General features: G+C 45.0%; 1 long non-coding RNA gene across 2 annotated transcripts; it reads right to left on the bottom strand.

The window, feature by feature from the left end:
• Positions 1 to 276: 276 nt before the first annotated feature.
• LOC144158931 (uncharacterized) lies at positions 277 to 11,871 on the bottom strand. 2 transcript variants are annotated; one of them, XR_013320201.1, is made up of 2 exons: positions 11,618 to 11,866; positions 277 to 6,854 (listed from the first exon to the last, which is right to left on the bottom strand). It is a non-coding gene; the product is annotated as an uncharacterized LOC144158931 (long non-coding RNA). The 2 variants fall into 2 exon arrangements; XR_013320202.1 differs by having other exon boundaries at positions 4,291 to 10,551; positions 11,618 to 11,871.
• Positions 11,872 to 23,948: the final 12,077 nt, after the last annotated feature.

Raw genomic sequence — 23,948 nt, 5'->3', positions numbered from 1 at the left:
CTATGCTTTAGTAAAATCTGAGCTGGTCATGCGATGCGCCTACAGGTGTAGCGACAGGTTTAGACACTGAACGTCCAACCCTCAATGTTCGCACATTTTGTGCCACTTTGGAATTGTTTTGTCTAGCTTACAAACTCTTTACAACCTTTGGGCCACATAAAGTGCTGACGGCTTTGACGTGCACTGGTGAGCATGTGCTGAGAAATTTTATTGCGAGTCAGCAACGTCAAGAATTGGTAATCTCCTCAACAATTAATGTCGTGACAACAGTTTCAGTGGAGAAGAAAAAAAGATTGAAATTTTATTTCAAGTATTACAAGTTAGACAAAAAGATGAGGCAGGAAACAGCACTTGCTTGTCTAAAGTGCAGCATAAATTGTGCAGTATTCTACTAACCAGCATATTCGAGAATGCCGGTGAACCAAAAACTCTTGAGCACACGTTTTATTTTCACTCCTCAAAATGGTGACGGCTGTAAACTGGGTAAAAAATAAATTACGAGTATGCCTTTAAAAAGTCGTTAGAAGACGAAACTAAACTAAAAATAACATCACTTGGACAGCTTCGGCCCTTAATGCCATCTGCTTTTAGAAATCGTCACTGCATCATAAATTTCGTGCTTCCACTCCTTTTTAAAAGCAATCACTGCACGACAATAAATAAAATCATTTGGGCAACTTTGGCCCTTAAACACCATCTCCTTTTAGAAATTGTTACTGCATCATAAATTTCATGCTTCCACTGCTTTTTACCAATCACGGCATGACCATCTCCGATTAAAAAAGCATCACGCCAAACCATATTCTTAGAAAACGCACGGTCCTAAAACGCTTGTTCTTTTAAGTACGGCTGCCGCAACAAAACATTTCACGGGTACATTGGCACATAAACAATTAACAAATGAATCTCAATGAGCATTAACACAGTCTTGGCACACTGCATTAAATAAGACTGAAAAACACCCTGGCGTGAGTGAAGGCAACGTACAACGCAATCTTAAACCATGAGAAGAAAAAAATGTAGCAGGGCAATACAACGAAATACATGAAACAACACAAATTAAAGTGCAAAGTCATACCTCCACGTTCGCACGTCACAGGTGGAAATGCATGCAGGCTTTCTGTGGTCTTTCAAAGGAAAAGAAACCATGAGGCTCCTCATAGGCAACTGTTATGTACACACATAAATAAAGATGGGACAAAAAGAGTGTGCACGACATGAACGCAGGTAATCAACGTTCTTCCACACTGCGTGTATGTGTTTTGCGCTCACAAACATCCCTTCTTTCCTGTGACGAGGACGTAGTCAGATCATTGCAAGTCTCCCTAGGAGACTTGCAGATTCAAAAAGAACTCTACGGTGCTCCATTTTACAGTAGAATGAGAGTTCTTCGGAGGACAAGAGTAATTGAAATGAGTTGCCATCACTTTGAAGAACTGGTACACTGTCATGTGGCATTCGTTAGGAATGTAACATTTTTTTCCCCATTAGTTCTAGTACTTTGAAGCAACGAGAGTTAATTTACCCCAATTGTGTGGACACGATCGTGGTTTTTGCATGATGATGCACGGGTAAGGTTTTCATGAAAGAGCAAATGAATGATGAGAAACTACCTATAGCTTATTCGCAATCTCGTGTATGAAGCCGGTATGCATTGAGTATCTTCCTTAGTGAGCCAGAAAGAAATATTGCAGGAGAGGCGACATTTCAAAGATCCGGTTTTCGGAATCCAACAACAAGTCCTCTAGCCAGCAACATAATGACCTGCTTTTTTTAAACACTCTGTTTGCCGTGACACTGTTTCAACAAACACAGTGCGGGATTGATCATTAAAAATGACGTCATGAGAATACACCTCTTACTTCGTACGTCTGCCAAGAAGTGTTTGCGGCAACAAGCACCTGAGTTCATTTGTTGATACGACCGATGATAACCAAGCAAATGAACAAAGGACCTGAGCAAAAATTCCTCTTTGTACAAAAATTCCTCACGCCAAAGACAGCTGCTTCACAAGCTGCCCCTCAACTAACTACGTAATTAACATGCAATTCGAGCTAGTAGGCTACAAGTAATGCCTGAAATATGACTGTGTGTGCAAAGATGTCAAAGGAGGTAGTGCTTTTAAGTAAACCACGTGTCATACGTGGCAGCAAACAAAAAACACAGACGGAAAATAAGACGACAAAATTAAGCTGCCTGCCTATCACTACAAAATGTATTAGATGCCGTAAGTTCTTTTCGTGCCACTTCAATAATATTTGTAGAACGATCTACGCCAGCAGCACCACAGATACTGATCGTGAAATAAGCTGTCAACTACATGCAGTGATTGGACAACCACAATGGGATTGTGTTCGGTGCAACTAAAACATATTTGTGTACATTAAGTAATAGCGAGTTGCACCGGTCAGTCTCGAGTGAATTAATTTGACCCGATGCAGACTATTCGCATTTCACCGGTCGTCCTGAATCAATTTGCTTCGCCATGAAGCACTCCATTATTTCGCTCTGATAAGAAACCTCGGGTTCAGCCGAAACTAACTGCATTTCACCGGAAAGTTCAGATTGGCTCACTCCCGGCTAGATTTTGTCCATCTTCGATGGATTTGGACACCACTCCAGATCATTCGCAAAATTTACCGTAAGTTCGCTTGAGTGAAAATAAGTAGCTGCCTCATTCACCAGACTTCTAGCCAAAACCATAGCTCCGCATCCAATGCGTAACAGTTTCTCTGCTGCATGTAACTAGCTGCATTCTGTAAGCGTGCGTTGAAATGTATCATACACTGGCAGGCTGTTCGCCCACCATAAAACTGTGCATTGTACATGTAAGTAGGTGTATGTTTACAATGCGTCACAAGTCACAGACAGCAAACACGCATGAAAGTCGGGTCCCACACTGTTGACCTTAACACTAAGCAGGCCAGAAGCGACTGACACACGATAGCGTTGAGGTTACACCAAAAGCTGCGCTGACATTCAGAGACACTGGCTCCGCAAAGTGCACAGCCGGCGGCAAAGCCTGTAAATGCAACACGAGGTGTCCAAAAACCTGTCTCCACTCAACGGCAATGCGCCTAAAACTAACTTCTCCGGCACTTTGGCGCACTCAACTTTTTGGACGAAAGTGCATCGGCGGAGCGCAATGTTTTTGGCTTTTTTATACCCGTCTACAGAGACTCGCCCCACGGCAATATGAACGTGTGCACAAACAGTGCACCTGGGTGGAGATTCAGTGCCGCTCACTATCTAACCGCCGTCGAACATCTAGTTGCCGCATGGTGAGCACAGGCTCAAAAACAGCTGCCAGACATAATGCATGTGCACTTCTACACGACATCCCACCAACATCATCAAGCGAACAGCTTTAGCCAAGTAAGCCACCAACTTTCTGCAACGATGCAAGGTCCAGTTCTTATGCGAGTGACAATGTGAGTCAAGTGCGCTCACATCGGTCGACAGACCCGTCTCGTGCGAAAAGTGCCAGCTTCGACACAGACGCCAGGCTTGCCACACAGGGGCGTTAAACCAAGTCCACCGTGAGTTTTCGCAATGACACCAGGTCCACTCAGCCAGCACACCTTTGAGCATTTTTCCCCAACTTCACCGCGGATAAGACGCATCGCTTTGGTCAATAGATGAGTGACCAGTCTATGGTGGGAACAGTGACACCAGGCAAGCGCATTCACACGGATTGATGGATGAGTTATCAGTCGACGGCGCTGATAGTGCCACCAGTCAATCACTTTGGTCAACAGATTGGCAACTGGTTCATGGCGCTATTGATGATGCTAGTCAAGCACATTCACACCAGTTGACGGATGAGTGACCAGTTGACAGCACCGATTGCGACACCAGTCAGTCGCTCCAGTCAAAAGAAGAGTGACCAGTCCCTGGTGCTAATGACGACGCTAGTAGGGTACTTTCACGCGGGTTAATGGATGAGTGTCTGGTCAACGGCGGTGGCGAGGACACCAGTCAAGCGCACTCACACGGGTTGACGGACTGACCGGTTGACGGATGAGGACGCTGGCGGCTCACCGGACAGCCACGCCCCCGAGCTCCTGCAAGTGCTTCTTGCGGTGGCGGACCAGGATGGAGCGCTGGATGAAGGTGCGCAGGCAGAAATCGCACTTGTGGGGCTTCTCGCCCGTGTGGGTGAGCACGTGGCGGGACAGGGTCTGCTTGAGGGCGAAGGAGGCCCCGCAGTAGAGGCAGCGGAAGGGCCGGTCCCCCGTGTGGATGAGCGCGTGCCGCTCCAGGCTGCTGCGCCGCGTGAACATCCGCGAGCACCGCTGGCACCGGAACTGAGCAGCCCCTCCGCCCCCTCCCGGGTGCAGGAAGTGCGAGCTCAGCTGCAGACGCCAGTCTGCGTGGCTGCGAGGTACCACTGGTACCGGTAACAAGGAGAGGAGGTCGAGTCAACGGACGGCATCTTGTTTCAACATGCATGAGCAGCTACCAATTTCTGTTGGTGGTCATTTTGGATGCAAATCGCTTTCGACAAAGGGGATATGGCGTCCTCTCTTGACTAGGTTTGGTATCGGCCTGGCGTTGATACTGAAAATAGTCAAGAGAGGGCGCCGCAACCCCTGAAAAGGCCTGTAAAGAGACACTGGATTGAGTTTTCACTAATCTGGGGTAATTAATGCTTCACTTCGTGATTTTTTTCCTTATTTTATGTTATGGTGCACTTATTGGCGGCCTAGCAACGGCAGCTTCCGTCCCAACAGCACACCGCAAAGATCACCACCAACACTTTGCATATGAGTAACATGTGCATCAGTGGCACAATGGGATAGACATTAGCTTCACAACGCAAGGGACCCAGCTTCGATCCTGACCAGGGGGAATGGTTATCTTTTTGAAGCCTACGTTTGTGTGCGTGATGCCGGGATTTCGAACGAGCTATACAAGCTGGGCCCCTAAAGTGCTTCGCACTTAAACAAAGCCGGCACAACCCAGCACACAGCTGTATTGTGTCATCTTTCCCCTATCCTATGCTTTTCAAGCAGACTGCTTGTATAGTTGAACGTATAGGAAATCGCTGAACTTCGGATTTTTCTGCTTGTCTGCATACTGTGATAGGAAGTCTTTTCTACTAGAAGGCTCTGATTTCATGTCTGTGACCTTGACAGGCCATAAACTAGCCTCAATGACTTGATAATTTTATAAAAAAAAAGATCAAAAACTGGCATGACCGAAGTGGTGGACTAAACAAAGTGTGTAGGCCCGTTAACATTCAGTTTTTCTTTTCCAGGAAGCAATCGTAGCTGTCTAATGAGGTCAGCTGAAGTTTTCCATGAGGCTACACGTTACACTTCTCAACACCTCAAACTGCAGCCCTAACTTCTTAGCTACGTTTTACAGAGTAAAAAACTGGCTGTCAGAGATTTTGAAGCAATTCACAAGCACAGCGCTGATTTTGAATGCCTGATCTTTAGCAGCACTGTTCGGGAATAGCTTTTGTCTCGCAAAAGTCAAGAAATGTTCACCGGGTGCAAACAAGACATAGCTACAACTTTCTACCGACTAATCTACAACCCCAAAGTTCTGCCGACATGACAAAAAAAAAAGATCATCAAAAAGCCATGAACTCGGCAGTCAACAAGGGCATTGCACAGCACACATCACATGATCTCAGGAACACAGGAAAGGTAGGAAGTTTTTCTTCACAAAGGTAAAGTCAATCACACAGCCTGCAAATTAAACATTAGAATCTATCATTGCAGCTCTACCTGTTTAAAAAAAAAATAAAAAAAAAAGAAAACAGTGCAAAATCTGGGAACATCCTTGGCTACTGTGACACAACATCTGCTGTACATAACTGCTTTGAACATTTTTGCCATCAGTGAACAATGAATGTGAAACAGTTGAACCTTGCTTGCATGAACAAAACAGGCAAGAGACACTGCAAAGCTGGTACTGGACTTGTATAGCGGTCAAATACACGGCTCTCCTGCATTCCAAAGTTTTTTACGATCTTGAACAGGAAGAACCAGTTCTATTTAAGTGGCTGAGCAAATGACAGGCACAGGAATGAGACAACACATCTACACTTCAAACAAGCTAACCTCACAGGTTACTTTCTGGCTCGAACAGTGTACATCGTGCAATCAGTTTCAGCTAAAACTAAAACTAGCTACACTGGGCTGGCCCAAGGTTCATTTTTAGCTGAAAGTACAGTCACGCCAGTCATTTTCACCAAAGTTACGTAACACAAATACAATAGATAACAATTACTGCACATAGGCACACATCCAATCTATCACCAATGGCACCTGGCAATGCAAGAAAAAAAAAAAGGCTAGACAGTTTAACACAAGTACAATAGATAACAATTACTGTACATAGGCGCACATCCAATCTATCACCAATGGCACCTGGCAATGCAAGAAAAAAAAAAAAGGCTGCACAGTTTGAGTACCATCCGCACTCAGATATTTTCACATTTGTGGACTTGCAGATGTTCAGAACCCTTTTTACAATGACAAAATAAATAACCCAAAATAAATTAAGCTTTTGCTTCAAACTGGCGTTTCTTGCTCTGAATTAATTCGATAACCTGCAGAAGAAGTCAAAAAGACAACTGACTAACGGTCACTTTCGTGTTCAATTTAGGCACACGTACCATGAAAGCACATTTTAACTAAGTACTGTACTGCGGATAGCGTGCGTGCATACAGATTAACAAGCAAAACAACACTGTTATTAACAGTAACAGGGCAAATGCAGCCACTTCTGTAGAGCCAACGTTAGTTCCCCTGCTGGAAAAGGTGCCTTTGATGAGGGAATAAAATCGTGCAGAAGTATCCAGAGCACTTCCGGCTTTTGCAATGAAACACTTGGCAATCCTAGAAGAAAAAAATTTGGTTGCATTAAACACAAGAAATCCGTAGCGATTTACAATAACATATTTGACCCCACCCCATTGAAAAAGAAGCAACAAAGCATCTTTCTTGTTATCCATAAAGAAAATTTACATAGAAAACACAACTTGAAGAAAAAAAAAAGACACTGAAAATAAATCACTTAGTTATAACCACGCTTTAATTAACTTCCTACTTGGGGACAGAGAAATGCAATATGTATCAGCAGGAGTTCAAAATACCTAATAGGGAGTAGGTTTCACCAAGTTGGTAATTTATATTAAACGTTTAGTTCACTGCACAAAAAGACGACGGCACAAAAGGTACACGACACAATACAAAACTTGCAAATAACGTTACTAAGAAAATGTGACACTTATATAATGCCACCGTGACACAAAAAATTACACATACAAAGTTTCGTCTTCAATTATGCCATTTGACACTTCTGGTGCCTGTGCCATAAATGTGCACTACCATAACAATGAAATGGGTTGTCTAAGAAAGTACAATTCTTTTTCCGCGTGTGACAAGGCTAGCACAAAAATCACCAGCACACAATCTTTTTCCGTTTCTCCCCAGTTATGTGGTTTTTGCTTTCATTTTTTGTGATTGACAGGGACAGCGTGATAACACAAAAATCACCCGCACATGCATACGTGTGACCTCGTCAGTCTCCACAATTTCGCTCTCATCTGTTTTTTTTTGTTTTTACAGAAAATACCACACGGTAGCACGCCCTTTCTGTCACTCCCAGAAAAGACAAGTCAATTCATTGTTATGATAATGCACACTTATGAAACGGGCCCCGAAAGTGTCGTGCGGCACAGTGCAAAGGGAAACTTGGTGTATGAGTGATTCTTTGTGTCATGGCGGTCTAGCATATGTGTCACATAAAGTTAGTTGCAAGTTGTGGACTTTTTCTATTGTCGTACTCAATCCTTTATTATATTACTAAGGTTGCAGAAAAAACAGTAGCTGTTTTTTTTTTTCTGTAACTGGAATACTACAGCAGCAGAGACAATTGTTAGGAATTAGAAAATATGCTCAGAATAAAATAATTTTTTTTAAAGATGATTTTTTTAAATGTTTGAAGTTGGTTTCAGGACATGAGCTTTCCACATTACCAGTTCTTATGCTTTGCATTAGTGATCATGTACTAGCGAAATAACCAATTTTTTCAGAACACCACACAGCAATAACAAGCTTCATACGTGGCCTTAGAGATGGGAGATGGACGGTTACTCAGTAAATATCAATAATAGCCACTTGACAATTACTTACCTGTGGCAAAACATTTGACAGCAACAGGTCTACTGATGAAATTTTAGAAAATAAAGTTAAAATTCCGAGTTTTAGGCTAGCCAGTAGCAAATAATTCTACTGAGTCATTTAGCATCTAATTTCAGACACGAGGACATTAACCTGTTTAGTGACAATGATGAATTTGCAAAGGCACTTCTCATTTTAATTTTTTAAACGTGAGTTTATAGAAGTGCATGCCTGGAAGAAATGTGTTAGTTAAAAAAGAATACAATGGTTCTCATTTGGAGAAAAAGGAAACTGCTCTAGGTTAATGTGAAACAAAAGACACCATGAAAATTTACGTGGTTCTTTGAAAACCATCTTTGCACTGGCAAGTTTTTTTTCTGAGTTGTATTTTTTTTTTGCTTCGATGACCAATAAAATATGCAAGTCATGCAGAATGCCCTGACTGAGAGCATCTGAACTTTCCCTTTCATCACACTTGGTGTACTTTTTCAACAGTACGTAAAAACGATGGTGCCAATGCAGATAACGGCTCTCGTGAAGTGTGAATGTCACTGGTCTCTGTAAGAGTTCTATTCTACGAATCAAACTAAACTTGGCACACATTCCAGAGGCTTGGAGAAATGACGTGAACCCTGAAAGCAAAGGAAAATTTAAAATTGTTACATTGGTAACCATTAAGACCATAAAAAAAAATTATAGAAGTGTGCATGGTATCACACTTACAGGTGTAACATTTTCTAATAAAATGATGGTGCAAACGTAGAAAATAGCTGTCCATCTAGGTTCTGAAAGCAGTGGTTATAGTGATGCGGGCTTTCAAATTCTTTTCCAACACGCACGCAGATAAAAAATCCTAATCACCCTCTAGGCACGGCAGCTAAGCTTGAGTAATGCAATGTTTTATACCGCAAAAAAAAAAAAAAGGGTGAAGAGAAGAGCTGTTAGGCATACGTATGATGCCTACTTGTGAACTGGTTATAATGACTAACTGCACTTAGCCACTTGAATTGAGACCGATCAAGTCATTATATCTTGACGGCCATTGCAGAACAAAGGCTGTTCTCATATCCTGCACAGTCTGAATCCATGCTTTGCCCCCGCATTTTCACACCACACACCCACTTCAGAAACAGACAACGCCATCATCTTCCACATCATCATCGCAACGAAGAGCCAGGAATGTTTCCTGCTGTTCTTACACACTCCATCGCAAACTTCTCCCCAGACTTCAGTCTTGGAGCAGGCATCCTTCCAAACCCCCTTCACCACTCCCTCCCACTCATAGGCGGAAAGTTTTAATTTTCCCAGACTCGCCCGACACCTATCTCTCTCTCTCCCACTTCACTTGCAGCCCATGATGATGAAATCTACCCATACTCATCATGTATATACATGATGATAATGTATATACATGATGGTGATAATGATGAGTAGATTTCATATATGTATAGAATGTTGAGATTTCGGCGCTCCTTAACGATCCCCACGCGGTGAAAATTAATCAGAGCCCTCCGCCCTACACCCACGCCTGAAGCGTGAGTGTAGAATCCGGCGCATTAAACCCCATAATCTGATTCCGATTTGGAGTGAATGAGACTTGGCCTCATTTCAGCACTGAATGAATTAAATATATTTTATGACCTCTTCGTGCAAGTGACGATGTCTTCATCCTTACGAAATGTAAAGTATTAGGAGAGCTTCCTTTTCCACGAGTCATCATCAAGATTGCCTACTGGAAAGAGCAGCAATACTGAGACACAGAACACTCATGTGCATTTCACAAGCCGCTGATAAAAAATTGCCGAAGGGGTCACTGAAGACTACAGGTTTTTTTTTTTTTTCACGCTCAAAAAGCATGTAGAGCAATTCAACGCGAGGTGGACAGTTAGTAGGTTCCATCAGTCTCTTTAAAAATATTAATTATTTCTGTGCATACATTTAAACAAATTTTGTGTGTACACGGCGTTCACAGTCGAAAGCTAATAAAATGGAATAAAAATACGGATGACGCAACCGCCACTGGTGCTCCTACAGTAAGGATTTGAAGGAATGAATGGAACGTATGAAAGTAAGCCGTGCACGTCTGTGCCAACAATGATGCAGTACACTTTTAGACACAATAGAATTTTAAGTGAAAACGTGGAGGTTACTTAAAAGAAACCTCAACTGGTAATGGCACTGGCAATGGGACTTCGGGGAGTAGGGAAGGGGGAGGTCTCTGCTTCCCACGGGAAATCGTGGAGGGGGCGCGGGCCCCCAAGCCCCCCCGTAGTCGGCGCCTATGTGAGTCCCACTTTTACTGCACTACACCACCCCTCCTGCTCTCCACAATGATGGTGACGTTGGAGACCACGTGACGCACGCACGGACGGACGCATTTTTCTCCTTGAAGCCAGGCGTGCATCGCATTCTAGAACGAAATAACGCAATCGGTAACATGTAACAGAAAGTAGGCAACCAAAACCAAATCGAGGTTTTATGTTTCAGTAAGATGAGGTAACGAAAAATAAGATTTGTAACACTCGAAAGTTCAACGTCTGTCAAACTTGCGTCGTTTATGAAGACAATAAACGTATTGGCAAAAGTGAGGGTTTGTAGACTACAGGATAAGGAAAATAACCGTTATTCTTGTATACAAGCGCTAGCGAAGAAAGCAAAGCGGTCACATAGTATGGGCAAATCCTGTTCCACCCAGCGGCGTCGTTCGCGCAGGCATTTGGATCTGTGAGCACTGAACAAGAAAGTGCAAAAGGTGAGAAGTTTCACTGAGAAGATCCCCTTTCCCTTTTCTAACTCCGCGGTAGTGAAGTTTACGGCTGTTGTCATTTTCTACAGGTAAGGAACCGGGGGGCAATACAAGATAAAACCTGGTGTGTAGCCCAAGATTATAGGAAATTACGTTTTTAAACAGATGACAAGCAAATTATTTAGCTTTCTTTACAACATCGAGGAGTCGCAACTCCGTGAAAACTCCACGGTAGTGCAGTTTACGGCTGTTGTCATTTTCTACAGGTAAGGAACCGGCGGGCAATGCAAGACAAAACCTGGTGTGGAGGCCAAGATTACGGGGAATTACGTTTTAAACAGACGACGAGCAAATTATTTAGCTTTCTTTACAACATCGAGAAGTCGCAACTCCGTGAATGGCTCATAAATCACGTTGCGGACGCTGTCAAAACAGCCGAACTGATCGAAGCGACGGTTTTTACTCGTCTAAAAACCAGTAATCGATGCACGTTCAAGTTTAATCTCGTGAAAGTTCTGACATTACTAATAAAACAGTAAAAGCCCGACCGCTTTGCGATCTGCCGTGACAAAGAAACCACAATCATCTAAACCTCTTCTCGCGAAAAGACCAGACGAAACAAGCCACCCCAGCCGAATCGACAGATTAAGGACGGTAACAAACGTTGACCTCGACGGAACACCTGGCTTTGTGTGGCGATTAAACACCAAGCCGAGCAGATGTCACTTACCTAGGCCGCTTCGGCTCGAAATCTCACCTTCGAAGCACAGTGGAGCACACTCGGGTTGTTTACAAACACAAATGATTAGTCGGCAACAAATCCACGATCGACAAGTATGAGCGCCGCGTTTGTGGAAAGACGACGGTTTAAAAGCTGCAGAAAAACGGACACAAAAGCGCAGCGGGACGCCTTGTAGCCCCCGACGCAAGACAGCCGTGGTCTTTTGAGAACCCGCAGGTGAAAAGCGCTTTCAAGCAACAACAAACCGAAGAAAGCTGCCATGTGTTTGCTGGCGATGACGATGGTGCCTCGGTTACTTGGTTTCGGTTTCAATGGGGATTTCCTCGTGAGGGGACGTCAAGAAATTTCTGCGCGTGCCTGAAGTTTGAAAAGTGCCTGAAGCCCGTGCGCGTGCTTTGAAGCAAGGAAGAACGAACGCGGGATAAGAATGGAAACGAATGCTAGTGCAGTGCGGAAGAAAGAGGACGGCGTGACGGCGGGACGTCGGCACATGCCGCGCCTGCGCAGTGTGGGAGCGCGGCAGAATTGTGGCGCGTGATTCGCCGCGCGGGTGTTTGTGTGAATGCGCACGCCCTCCGCGATCAGCAACGGCACTAGAGAGAAAGCCCACGGAAAATTTTGCACGATCTTCCCGCGAGGGGAACCATGGGGTAGATGCGACGCATCGGGGGTTGCCGTTGCGTTTCCGTTATGTTAGCGTGTGGATTGCTGTTATTGCGTGTCCTATTTACGCAGCATATGTTCACCCCCGATGCGTCGCATCTACCCCATGGTTCCCCTCGCGGGAAGATGGTGTAAATTTTAGCGGGGTGGCCGGTGCTTGTTACGGTTGCGCCGACCATCGCGATATCAGGCCTGTTAGTCTCCATTTCAAATCATCAGCGGTCACCAGAGGATGTCATCGGAGGAGTGCCGGCGGAACGACTGAGCGGAGCGGCGCAGTTACCGCGTTTATATGTACGGTAAGGGAATGAGAGAGAGCAGCGCAGAGCAGCGCATGCGCATGTGTTAACCCGCACCCACGCACAGCTGGCACGGCGACGGAGCGAGCGCAGCCGAGCGCTAACATGCAGATGGCGCTGCGAGGAGGGATGCGGACGCCTAGCTTCGGACTACGCCGGAGGGACAAGGCGGGTGAAAGAGATGCGTCGCATCTAAAAAAGAAACAGTCTAGAGGAGTACGTATATGTGAGCCTGCGCAGTGCGAAAGAGGCGCGTCGGGTCACCCTGCGGCGTCAAAAAGCACCAAAAGAAATTACGAAGCTATGCCGAGTCTGTGCGCTCAAGACAAGCAAAATCCGTTTGGGCCCATTTTGTGAAACGAATGAACAAAAAGTAGGCGTGCTAACGAAACTGCATCAAATAATCCCACAATTTTTTTCCTTTGTATTATAATGTGCTTTATTAAAAAGCCTGGAGGGCAATCACCCACTATATGATTCTCAGTGCCGGAGAGAGCACATTCTCTCGCACACGGGCGCGCCACTGCTTCCACACCATGCATAGTTGCACACTGAGGACATATCGCAATGCAAAAAATGAGTGCACGTAAGCACTCTTTATGCAGTGAATGTGAAAGCATCATTCATTTATCAAATGTATCCTATCATTGTCATCATCATCCTCTTTTGCTTGTGGCTTTTTCTTATCTCTGCTAGTATGGCTGAGACCTTGGATACGCACGCTTGTTAGTGCATCGCTGCCTGTATAATCATTGAGCTGTGGTGTTGCAAGAATGCTTGCTTGTATTGCACTACGGAGGCCCCGGGATTGATTCCTATCCAGTTTGATTCTTGCTTGCACAGGAAGCCGGATTTTCTACCTACGGTGATGACTAACGACTTCGCATTAAAAGAATATTTCCCACAGCTAAGGCCTGTTCTTGGCTGTTCTCATTAACCCCCAACCATTTTCCTTAATCTTCATGACACTTCAAAAAAAGAGCACCGCTCATGGCCCAGAACCCCCCCACACGACTCGTTGCACAACTCCTCTCACCTTTTTCTTGGGCACTTCTCCCTTCTGTGAGAGTTAGGTAAATTGAGGGGGGGTTCATTTTTTCTCCATTGTGGACGATGATGGCAGCTGTGACAAGGTCACGAACAAGTGGTACAAGCGAGGTTTGTAACAACAAAAAAAGAATGCAGCTTCTGTAGCTGGGTATTGATCAGGGTGTTTAATCCACCGACGCAACACACGCGATGAGGTGCGTTGTAGTAGAGGGCTCCGGATTAATTTTGACGACCTGGGGATCTTTAACGTGCGCCGAAATCTCGAACACACGGCTGTTTTTGCTTTTCGCCTCCATCAGAAAAGCGGCTGCCATGGCCAGGAATCGAACCGAACCCGCGACCTCATGCTCAGCAGCGCAACACTTTAGCCACTGGAGCCACCACCGCGGGTCTGTAAACTAGGTTGCCGGTTCACTCCTAAAACTGCCTTGAATGCTTTTCAGGTTTAACTTGGTACACCAACACAGCGGGTGCAAAGAGCAGGATGAACTTATGGTGGGGGAGGACTTCATGATGAAAATTTACACTGACAGGCTTTTCGTTGCCCTAAGGTACACACCATGTTTTGCGAAGCAAATAAATGCAGTGCACAACAATGCTGGATGCGATTCAACCCAGTATTGCCCAGTCTTTATTAGAACACACATGGTCAGTAGACAGGTTACGGTCTCCACATTCCTTCGACTAACGTACGACGTCGAGGCTGTGCTGAACTGAAGTCACAGCAGCAGTGACATCTTGACATTTGGCAAAGAGCTGCCCGTGTTTGACACTTGGCATCCAGCAGCCCACAAACAGTGCTATACACAAAACAAATGCACTGAAATCAGAGGCCAAAACGCAAAGCACACTCACACAGTCAACGCAAAAATTATCACCCAAGAGAGTGGTCACCTTTCAAAATGCAAAGGTGCATTAAAAAAATGGGGGTGGGGGGTATGAATAATCGACCACTTGATCCCAGCATTCGCTTTTGTAAATAAAGCGGCTCTCCAAAGGCCTGATGTGATTACTGCACACGATGATGACACGGCTTCTTGAGAAAACTCGAGCGCGCGTTGAGCAACACACGATCGCTCACAGGACACAGACAGGACATCTCATAACAGCAAACATGACTCCGCCAACTGCATAAATGCCATAATTGAGATCAGGTCCCCTCAACTTTCATTGGGGCAGTTGAAAAAAAGGAAAACAAGTCAAACGACGGCCCCTTTTAATTAACCTTTAGGAAAGTAGAGGAACTATTTAATTTGGCTTCGCTGCAATATTCACCTCCAGATTGCCAACGCAGGTTGCCAGAATTTCATGATGAGATTAATAAGAGGTTCTGGCTTTGCACTAAAACAGACACATGCCAATGACACAAACATCTCCGTTGAGCAGAACCCAACCGGCAGTGAAGACCCAATAAAGCAAAAAAAGAAACCCTAGCACTTTTTTTTTTTAATCTTTTTTTTTTCCCTTGTTGGCACATCTCAGCTGCAGTCTTTGTACAAACACTCATGGCCTCATTTGAATGAGCATCAGGCCCTACTACCATCATTTGAGCTTTCCCAGAGTCGAGTAATGCACAATAGACAATATACAATGCCACAAGGACCAAGACACTGTTCCGAACTTGTGTCGCACAACAGCGAATAAAGTAATGAAGTCATCCTTATCCCCATTTTCAGGGAAGCCTGGTCACCAGACAGCTCCACAGCCAAAAACATGTCAAGCCACAAAAAATCAAGATGTGAAGTTGAGACCTTCACACGACCAGACGTACATGTACCGAATGCAAGCAAAGCACTCAATTTTTAAGGATCAAATTAAAAGTAGAGCACCTAACTTTCCTACAAGTCCACAAATGCACCGTCATTGATTCCAAGGTGGCCTAGAAGTACTTCTGTCAATGTGTCAAGATGCTGCCTGCAGTGCTACAACAAAATTTGCGCAGAACAGTTGCAGTTCATGCCATGAATTGTTACTTTCGATGGCAGGGTCACTCTAGCGAAGCAGCCTCCGCAGCCATTTACATGCCTTGCAGCCCAGTTGCGAGTACTTGAAAATGCTTTGCAACTGTAGACGCTGTTCGGAAAGCGAGCAATTCACAGGAAGCTTACTGAAGCCAAAGGGTTGCAAGCTGCAGTGGGCATGCCATTGGCTAAAAATTCAATGAACAGTGCTGCCGTGCCAACCACAGAACATAGAGTGAAAGCAGCACACATTTCCGCTTTTTAAGTGTAATGCAATACCCCACAGTGGGAATGTGCTCTCTGTGGGTACGTAACACTTTTGTTGGTTTCTAAGCAGCGATATAGGTACAAGCTTGGCACGTCTGGTGTGACGGAGAACGTTGATTGTGAGCAGATCACCACCAATGAACCTACCAGTACGATAACAAACCACTCGGATTTACAAAAACAATGCGGAGAATCGAGCTAAGAGAACATTTTACAGCGAAAAAAAAAATTGTGTGCCTTCGAAAAGAAGTTAGCATTGCTGAGGCTTAATGAACATTGGCTGTCCATTCTCAAACCTGCGTTCTGTCACTAGGCTAACAGGACCAACAACGGTGCTGTCTTAACAAATGTTTAAAATTATAAGTGTTCCAAATGAACCAATCGATAGCACTTGGTGTGCATAGGAAAATGCTTGGCTTATACCCAAAATGAAATGGAATGTCACACTCCAGATTATGCACACAAAGTAAGCCAGATTTTTTTATAAATAAAGCATTGGCTGATTTCCCACTGTGGGTATGCTCTACAATGGGTCTCTAATAAGCTAGAACAGCAGCAGCAACTGCCGGGTATGTGCCGGCCTAGGACTAATGATTTGAGGGACCAGATTTGGGGAGAATCCGCAAGGTGGAAGTAAGTTCCTGTGAAAGAAAGTTTGACATCTACCGGGGCGGCTGATTCATTCCCACCATCCCATGAACAATAGAGTTTCTGTCTATCAACTGCAGCCATGCTGCTACAATTGGGCTACGATCCTGGACCAGGACAAATTTTTCTTCAACTATAAAGTTTGAGAAAGCTGTGCAGCTTTCCGTTCTAGCTGTACGGCTGCAACAGAGGTGTACGTCAAACTTTCCCAAACAACTAATGATTTGCTTTGAGGCCTAACGATCTTAAGTGGTACCCTCAACTTGAAGTACACTGAGTACGTTATGTACTTTTTCCGATGGGTGCTAATTTATGTTGCATCTCAAAAATGTGGTGTTAGGCTTAATTTTTTTATGTTTAAGCTTAAACGAGTACTGTCACAAAATTTTCGTGTTACAGATTTTTTTTGCTGCTATGGGTGCCTACCAGCCCACTAATCATAGAATGTAATGGCCCATTAGACGGTCGATAGTCAATAGCAGCGTAAATAATTATGTCACTACTCCTTTAACATTACGTAACCTTCGAGTTTGACGTCACGATGGGACGAGCAAAGTCATACTGAACATATGTCGAGCTGCAGGCACTGATTGACGGCGCTGACTTCGGAATGCAACGTCCGGCTACCCTCTGTTGCACACCAACCTAAGTGCATGCAAGTTGTAAACTGGAAAATACGGGAGGCTTCACGAATACCGTGCAAAACTGACACAGCTAGAATAATACCGCTTTCACACTAGATTTTTTTTATTGATGAGATGCGTCGTAGTGGAGGACTCTGGATTAATTTTGAACACCTGGGGATCTTTAACGTGCGCTGAAATCTCGAACTCATGGGTGTTTTTGCTTTTTGCCTCCATCCAAAAAGCGGCTGCCGCAGCAAAGAATCGAACCCGCCTTCCATTAAAAAATAAATTATGCAGGCGTCGAATAACTACGTGACACATCTTGCTATTTGATCTTTTTCTGATGGTTCTGCCATAAGCCCCCCCTTGTCACGTCATGACCTTAAATAAAAATTCTTTTGCCTGAACTATAGTAACAGCCAAAGTTTGCACACTGTCCAGTTAGAAATGCTGCATCGCTGCCACTTGTTCTCTGCCTTAAACATAATGTGCTTTACTAGTTGAGTACACAGATGAAAAAATAATACGTGGGTTGAAAGCGCAGCGCCTGTCAAGGCCATCCCCACAGCTTTTTCTTCACCCAATACCCCAGTACTCTCGATTCTAACTACAAGCTTTCAGGCACTTCTCTAACCATCAAATATTGCCTGCAGTTCCAACTACAAATGTCCCTACCCCAAACAGTTATTACACTTTGCAAATCCAAGTGAGCTATTTGTAAGTTTGCTGCAAAAATCTAATCAGTCAAGCGAAAAATGGCAGGGACCTTTGGAAGCCACCAAATTCAGCTTATATAGACAGCAATATTGTAAAGGTGATTAGGGCAAAAAGCGCACTAGTTTTAAAGCACCGTTATCTCGCTACCAACCTAAAACAAACATTTTGACCTTTCAACCATAAAGGACAAAAGTATCGAAAAGTAGCCTTGTCCAGTTTTTGCCGGCGACATTTCAATGAAGGGTTTAACAAGAACGTGCAATGACTGGGGACAAAATAACAGCCTCAGCTGAACCTGCCTCCACCCTGCTTTCCAAGAGCAGTGATCTACAGACTTAATTTGTCAGTAATTTTAACAATGCATAAATACGGCCAACACGCAGTTTTTCTTGCCTCTTCTTTGTAGCATCAGTTGCCGTCAACGACCCTAGAATTTGTACTTGGCTCTTAAAGGAACAAATTTGTTTTGCGACAAGTTCAGGCAAATCAGTAAATGATTTCCACCAAGCCTTCTTATGCATGTTACACATTAGAGGGAACTGGCATCAACATTTTTACCACTTGTCTACACACTTGAGCAAGTAACCTGCCAGTTGGTTCACCTGTTTTACCTACCTAACTCTCCCAATGAGACAGGGCACCCACTCCGGACTCAACTCTTCTTTCACGTTACCATCAGCGATGGGATCCTAGTAGGTATACAAGTTAAAAAATGTATTCCGCAATACAGTGGCTTCCCAATGGCACAAAGCAAACTTCGGAATTTTTTTCCATTTCATTGAAAAGCATACCCGAATTAAACCAGTACCTTTCAGCAAGAGACTGCCTTGCAAGTGGCACAAATAAGAAATAAATGGTATCCATCAGCACCTGTAAAGGTCTCTACATCCTGTGTCAAGTGTGACATAATGGTTCGGTATGTTTTGGTTATCACAGACGTGCACATGTGACATTCAGGGTGCCCAGTGACCAAGTTGTCTGGCCACTGTATTAGTACTCCTCTCTCCAATAGGAATCCTAACGCGCCATAACCAGACAAAAGGGAGTAAGATTTGAGAAGTACTACACAGTGCACTATGAGTAACACATTCTCGCGAGTATTGAGACACACGTAGAATGGCATTCTTGTTAGCTCGAATGCAATCCGTTAAAAGACTGAAAATAAACAATCGCATGCTTATAGTTCAGAGAGTGGCCAAATTTTCATACTTCAGATGACTTTTGACATGCACAGGAGATCATATCGAAGGGCACCTCAAAACCTCAACTACGAGGCTTGCAACGGTGATGATGATGATAACACAGAATGGCCGTCCTAAACACACGCGCACACACGCACACATGCGCAACAAAGACCGCTTGACATAATGGCAGCTATGAGAGGTAGTACCCAGTGGAGATACTTGGACACAAGACGTGGTTGGCACACAGCTGAGCACATTTTTTTTCTTATTCCTTTTCCCACCTACACCTTCTAAACCACACAGGAAAAAAAAAAAAAAAAAAAAACAAAGCTGAGATCTCAAAAAAGAACACAACATAGCATCCAACTCCTTCCATTGCACAAATCAAATGAATTCAGAGGGAACACTTCCCTTTGTTCAAACAAGTTACACTGCACATTGCAAGGAGTACACATGATGAGCTTTTATCAAGCCATGTTCAGCCTGAAAGCACAAAACATGCTTTGAGCGCCAAATGTCCGGAAAGTTGAGAACTTTCAGCACAATTATGAGTAATTGTTCCTTCAATATGAATCAAGCCCCTAGAAGTCATTGCAGGTTGTTGAAAAGTTCACCAAATAAAGGCCATGCACCCAGTAAAAGGCTGGGAAACCATCTTTGTGGGACAAGCTCGTGCAGTTTGCGATTATACAGAACATCGTGACCGAGAAGCCTGCCTGATTTGCCAATTTCTACGATCAATTGCACTCAGCAGTGGAGCACATGAAATTTGCCCAAAAGGGGCAGCTTTAAAAGGTGGCCTTGTGATAGCCATGAAAAATAGAAACAGCAACACTGGCAACCTCAAACCAACAGAACATCTACCACAGTCCATGCGAGTCCCAAATGAGCTTTGAACAGTGACCTACCACACAAAACTTGAAGTAAACTAAAATACAGCACTGCACAGAGCTGTGCAGAGAAGCTGGGTTTACAGCATAGTTGACTGGATTTAACCTAACATGCACTTATGCATTCAGCCTAGCCATTTGGTGGGTAGGCCACGCTATAAAAAGGTACTGGAATGTGATCCGGCGATTCACGCGCGATGAACACCAATTACACAAACACACGTAACAGTGTTGGTTTTGGCACTTGGCCTTCTGGCATGGGGCAGACTGAAACCATTACAAAAACATTTCATATTGCGACAGCACCCGACAGTCTGGCAGCTAGATGCGATGTGCCCGCAGCGTTGACATAGTTAGTCGTAGCGACTTCAGGAATGCTTGGCACTGCGTGACCGTATCCCAGCCTCATCCACACCAAGCTAATGTCACTGAGACGTGCTGTTTAGACCAATTTAAAGGAGTACTGACACGAAATTTCAAAGCTGAGATAACTATGTAAAATGCTTCCTTTTATTCAGGAGATATCTCTCAGCAGGTTTCTACAGCAACCGTTCGGTGTAAAGAATTTTAAATCCATTTTAATCTTCGCCCGCACGGAAAGCCCAGAGCGGGCCGACATGACATCGTCTGCTACTTGCCCGAAACTGCCGACGTCGGGGCTCCCGTGACGAAGCCGACGCGCTGGCTGTGGTTGGCGCGCGCTGCTCCCGCGTGTGTACGCGTCATGGCTTTGGGACCGACGTCATGCTGCCCGGGCACGTGGGGACGGCGAAGACCTCGGCCGGTCTGGGCGCGCGCATACGCTCACTCGTGCGCGTCTAGAGCGGCAGCGATACGGCAAGAATGGTGATGTCACGTGATACCTCGTGTCATGGTGGCCACTCGGCGTTCGTTTTGTCGAAACCGAAACTGACACGAATAAACGACGCCGTAAATGAACGTTTACGCTGCTCTCGATTGTCTAATGTGTCATTCTACGATTAGTGGGCTCGTAGGCACGCATAGCAGCGAAAAAAAAAAAAAACGTAACACGAAAATTTCGTGTCAGTACTCCTTAACTCTTTCGCTACCGCCGGAAAATTGACTAATTTTAGGGGTCCAAGAAAACATTTTTTTTTACAGCTAAAAAATTGGTTAGGCACTAATTGAAGGAGCACAAAATGCAGATTATTTAACGGCATTTCCAACAATACCAGTTTTTTAAAGGTTTTTAATATCATAATTGTAAAAAAAATATCAAAACCAAAATTTTTGTCAAGTTGTCGAAAAAAATGATTAAAAAGGAGTTGTGTATATCAAACCACCAGTAGTAAAAAAAAATTAGAATATAATTTTGTAGGAAAACATTTCAAAACACGCCCTAGAAAAAATGTCAACTTGCACGGAACAGTTTGTCAGATATAAAAAAAAATGTTAGCATGCACGGTGCTCGTGTTATGCGGTGGAGCCCAAACTCCAATTCAAAATGTGCAATTCCGGGTGGTTTCCTGGAATAAATCTTGCGGTTTGCCATTATCCGAGGCACCAATTTGCCCCCACATAACGTTAAAACATCTTGTCAACGGCTGACTTTGCATTTACAGCGAGCACAATATTTGGGACAAGCACGCAATGCGGAAAAAAACATGCACGAAGTTGAAAACGGAACGCCGTGGCTGACGCTTGTTGTCGTTCACGGTCAGTTATCTCTCAAAACATAAAGCTGAGCTTTATTATCATCTTCTTACTCGCAATTGTAGCCTTGCTCGTAAAAATGAGGTACGATGAGCTAGAATTGTGCCCTGCGAATTTGGCCGAGTAGCAGTTGCGCGCTGAAAAAGATCAGCACAACGAGCCTCCTCTATTGCAGCGCCACCTAACATTTTTCATATGAAACAGTACAAAAACTTATCAGAGACTTCGTCCAAATAGACAGTTCAACTAAGCAGCAACATTAGACACCCGGATATACCCTCGCATGGAAACGAAACTGGAAGGCGAACAGCTGGCAGTGTAAGGCCGGTTTGAAGCGCTGTCCTTGGCGGAACAGATATCTGGCAACTGGGTGTGAGCTTTTGACTTGCATCTGAAGTTCTTATCGCAGAAATCGGGTTAGGGTGGGGGGAAATCAGGAGCGCCGTGCTTTGTTCGAGGATCAGTCGCGGACGCTTCAGGCGCCATGGCAGGTAGCCTTGAAGTTGGGTAACTGCGTAGTAGCGCTAAATATGAATTTCGCGATGCAGAAACGAAACCGAAACTGTTGTCAACTGTTTGCGAATGGTCTTGGGGTAAGTAGAACTACCACAGTACTTAGAACAACGTGCGCAAAGGCAATAAAACTGCCTAAAATCATAAAGTAGCTTTGCAACCAGGCACTGCTTGACATTTTCAGCCGATTTCTGGGATTATTACTGTCAGAGCGCGAACCTGACTATTGAAAATCGTTCGCTAGTTCCCCATTCACGCCCTGATAGCAAAAAACGAGCGCTGGTGCAGAGTAATTACGAGTTGCACGCATTCTTCGTTGGTAGCCGTGACGCGCGATGACCACGCCCCTTTTCCACACCCAGGTGATTCAAAAGCGTGTCAAAAATCACGTATCCGTTGCAAAAATGAAAACAAAACTGATTTTGAAAGGCCATTTTCTGATCTAACTCCGAACAGCTTTACTTGTTCGAGAAACACCTGGAACGCTATGAAAAGGCGCTCCCAAAAGCATCGATCAAATTGATCGATTTTGATAGGCACGGTAGCGAAAGAGTTAAGATGACCAAAATAAATTAAATATAGATAATCAATCATTTGTAGCTGTTCTGATTCGGGTTGAGTTGGAATGCTGTACTGGTGACTAAATACAAGCTGTAAGAACAAGGTTGCTGTGATTCTGCACATATAGCTTTCTTTGGCTGGAAGGAGGCAGGACTGCACACATAAGCGCAGCACACACGATTGACGAGGTGACCCAGCTTAAGCGCAAGTTGCTACGACAACTGGCTGGATGGTGAACGGGGCTGAGGGTGGCCAGCAGAAGGTGGCCAGAAGACAGCCTTCAGAAAGGGGATCCCACGATTACTGCACTTGACACACCGCGAAAGGAGTTGATTCACGCATTCTGAGACCGCAAACTGAAACATACGCCTGCAGGAACTCCAGGCACACTGTTTCTTACTGCACTGCACACCAGTTGGCACGTAATGCAGCGCTAGTTGAGCCAGGTGACAACGCAGCAGCAATGGGTATTGTATGGCACAGCATCTCCCAGTGCAGGCACGAGATGCAGCGGAAGACGCAGGCGCTGCTGTCACATCCAAGAGATGCCAGGTGATGAATGCCGACGTAACGACACAAGCACCTGTGAAGTGGGTCGGTTCCTCAATTAGGAAACCACAGAGCGCCATCGCAAACGGGCGCAAACTTGAAACTCGAGGACAGACACCACCAGAGCAACAGCTTCAACAGTTGCCTCTGAATTCGTTCCGTAAGCACCCACCAACGGCCCAGACTGCTTGACTTGACAGCCAAACTCTGAAACATTGCGGCAACTGCACTTTGCCATCAACAACACCCGTGTGCACGGGTTGCACACTGGCTCCGCTGCTTTTCACATGGTGGCCCAAGGGTTGCACACTGGCTCCGTTGCTTTTCACATGGTGTCCCATGGGTTGCACACTGGCTCCGTTGCTTTTCACATGGTGTCCCATGGGTTGCACACTGGCTCCATTGCTTTTCACATGGTGTCCCATGCAGCCGTTTCGCTGCTGAGCTTTGTCACGACGCAAAGGAAAGCAGTGCAACACAGCGTGCGTTCCACCCTAGGAGGTGGCGGCCGTCGGGGCGTCGGCGGGGGCGTCGGCCCCAGCCAGGTGGGAGTTGATGTGCTGTGCCAGGGCCGACTTGAGGGTGAAGGCGAGGGGGCAGAGGCGGCACTGGAAGGAGGAGCTGCTCTGGCGCTGGTGCAGCTGCAGGTGGTTGGCCAGGGTGGCTCGGCGGCTGAAGGCCATGGGGCACAGGTGGCAGCCAAAGGGGCGCCTGCCC

This window comes from Haemaphysalis longicornis, unplaced genomic scaffold (assembly GCF_048455015.1).
Source record: "Haemaphysalis longicornis isolate Haplotype H1 unplaced genomic scaffold, Haemaphysalis longicornis Haplotype H1 scaffold_10, whole genome shotgun sequence".
NCBI lineage: Eukaryota > Metazoa > Arthropoda > Arachnida > Ixodida > Ixodidae > Haemaphysalis > Haemaphysalis longicornis.
This window is presented reverse-complemented; position numbering and strand designations above follow the sequence as displayed.